Genomic DNA, 3,135 nt, shown 5'->3' on the forward strand with positions numbered 1-3,135 from the left:
CAAGGACCTGAACGTGTGAGTGAGTCATAGAATCAGAGAATCATTAAGGTTGGAAAAGACCTCAAGGTCCAACCATCCCCCTACCACCAGTGTCACCCACTAAACCATGTCCCTAAGCACCAGGTTCAACCTTTCCTTGAACACCCCCAGGGACAGTGATGCCACCACCTCCCTGGGCAACCCGTCCCAATGCCTGGCTGCTCTTTCTGAGAAGAAATGTCTCCTCATTTCCAACCTGAACCTCCCCTGGCACATCTTGAGGCTATTCCCTCTAATCCTTTTGTCAGTTATCTGTGAGAAGAGGTCGACTCCCAGCTTCTCACGCCTTCCTTTCAGGTAGCTGTAGAGAGAAAAAGAGCCTCCTGAAGGAGGTGCACCATTCCTGGAAGTACTACAATACTAGGATGATGTGTGGAGTGGAGGGAGCAAACTCCAGATTCAACTCCCAAGACCAAAAATCCGTTTAATATAAAGACCTCTCATTAATGACATATCAGATATTAAACTGATAAGAACAGATACTACACTTGATCTTAGCCAAAAGGCTGAGAGTCCCATATAGCAGGTCAAGGATTTTAAGATTAATTAGATTTCTGAAGAATTATCAGACATGTTATGAGGCTACGGGGAAAGAGGGCTGAACAAACAATTCCATATCCCAGGAGAGGGGACAGGAGCGGGTCTCAGGCCAGACTCAGCTGTTGTGGTAGAACAGACCATTCATATGAACTGGAGGTGGCTTTGCACAGAGATGTACATGTCAGTGACTGTTTGCCTTTTCAGGGATGTCATTCTTATACTTCAATGCACAAAGAGAGATTGAGAGGGTGTACTAAGATTCTTCCTTATTTTTCTTAACATTGTTTCAGCTACTGTGCTGATATTGTGATAAACATAGTATGAAAACATCATATGTAAAGAATATTAGTTTGCACGTCTTCCAGATTTGCAACAAGGTAGTAAGTACAACAAGATATCAGTGGTTGATAAGTGGGTACAAGAAGACACAAGAAAATCTAATCATTAATGACATCAAGAACAGATCACATACTCTTAGACAGGCACAGGCTACAGCCAAAAAAAAAAAAAAAGAAAAAAAAAAAAGAGAGAGATTTGTGTAGAAACAGGTACCCAAATCTAGTTTACCACTAGATAAGCAAGGGCTTATCACTCCTGGAAAAAAAAATAAAAAAAAATCTCTGCTTAATTGCAGCTTTGCTCATCACATTTTTTCCCAGACTGAGCATCCAGCAAAGCCTGTTTGACACCCAGGGCAGGTGGAGAGACAACAGCATTTTTTGCCTTTTGGGTGTCAGCCCCAAGCATGCTGTGCCTGCAGAAACCACAGCCAAGCTGTTGGCATGCCATGCCTGTCCCCATTATTTCTGCTTTTTTCTGTGGGTATCAGCACAGTGAGGTCTTGGTGCATAATCACCACAATAAATAAATAAATGAAAGAAAAATGGTAGCAAAGCAGTGGTCTAAGGAATCTACCAAGGCAGTGGGGCATTAAGAGTCACTTCAGCTATAGATTGAAGCTGTCTACATGGATAACTTGAGGGAGTCAATCACATTGAAGCAGCTCTTTTGATAGGTCTCATAATAGAATAGCTGAAGATCTGATCTCTTCTACACGCATGAAATGTACATACAATTTCATACTAGGTATTAATAATACAATTTTATGTAACATTTTTTAAAACACGGTAACAGGTAAAACTGTTCCAGAACAACATTTTTAATGCAGTTTCTTTGAAAATCACAATTACTATTGCAATTCTGTGCCCAGTTCTGAAAGAGCGGACCTATCGTCCACAGTAATACAAGTCAGAGGGAAGCAAGAGAAGGCTTAGTGTTTTGTGCCAGCCGGATTTAATAAGTGAGATCAAGTTACCTAAATCACATGAAATCCTAGGGTAGCTTGTATGTTTTATGCTATGTTGTCCAAATATTTTGCTGGACTGATAGGCTTAGATTTAAGGAATTCCTAAAGAAATCTAAAATAATTTCTGTTTCATATAGTGACTGCTGATGTGAATTAGTTATACCTTCACCTTAAACTGAAAAATAAAGAATACTCAGCTTTAGGCAAACAAAATCATGCATTAGATTTGTCCTCTGCATGGTAGACAGGAAGATAACTTAAATAGCAACAGGGGATCTCCCTAAGATAGGGAGATATCTTAAGGACAACTGCTGTTTGATGAAGGCTTCTAGTGAGTAAAAGAAATGGCAAATGGGGTCCCTGAAGAAAAATGCTACAACGCTTGTCAACACCTTGTCAAAATTAGGTAGATTAAGAGTTCCTTTTCCTCAGCTGGATTTTCACATTTAAACCCATTCTGTTTGATTATCTATTCATGCATAAGCAGATACTTTTTCACCATAAGTCCTTTTTGCTTTACATAATCTTCCTTTCTGCCTCCTCAGGGGAAAATAAATGAATAAAATAAATAAAACAAATAAATAAATAAATAACAGCATTTGTACTCCCCTGGGCCAAATTGGTATCTCTGTGTTTTTGGTACAGAAGTCAGTGTAAATTACTTGTGAGTAATGGACACGAGTAGTTAAGGGTGAGGTGCCATGTTTCTGTTTGAATATCTTGTTCCCCAGTTCTGAAGAGAAATGCTTAACTCTTCCATGTAATATGCTCCAAAGTGCTCATAAAAGTGTATCCACACTGAATGGGGAAAACCAAGCAGAGTTACTCGCAGGAAGCAGTTCAAGCAGTTACTCATCAGGAACATTCAAGGATGCATTTTCAACACCAGCCTGGAGCTCAGGGGCTGAACTCAAGGTAATAGAAAGACATTACCATTCTCAGACTGAATTTGTCTCTCTTTGAGAAACCCTGACACACATTTGATCAGAGAATGGGACTGACAGTTTTCTCTTTCCTTGAAAGGTGGAATTGGTGGGAGAGATATGTATAAAAAACACCTTCCCGTGAGGAGGAGTCAAACTAATGCCTTTGTCTCTGTGCTGAAGGTCCTGAGCATAGGGCTACAGACCTGGTGGAGTTGCACTGGCTTGAAGACATCTGCAACTGCCACTGATGTTTTTTCCAGCATCCCTGAGACACACGTGTGGGAAGAGCAGCAGAACTTCTGCTGGTGGCAGTAGTTATTCTTC

At 40.5% G+C, this 3,135-nt stretch overlaps 1 non-coding gene across 1 annotated transcript; it reads right to left on the minus strand.

Annotated features, from left to right (window-relative positions):
* Positions 1–366: 366 nt before the first annotated feature.
* On the minus strand, positions 367–558 carry LOC118160981. Its single transcript, XR_004747795.1, has one exon. It is a non-coding gene; the product is annotated as a U2 spliceosomal RNA (small nuclear RNA).
* Positions 559–3,135: the final 2,577 nt, after the last annotated feature.

This window comes from Oxyura jamaicensis, chromosome 1 (assembly GCF_011077185.1).
Source record: "Oxyura jamaicensis isolate SHBP4307 breed ruddy duck chromosome 1, BPBGC_Ojam_1.0, whole genome shotgun sequence".
Lineage (NCBI taxonomy): Eukaryota > Metazoa > Chordata > Aves > Anseriformes > Anatidae > Oxyura > Oxyura jamaicensis.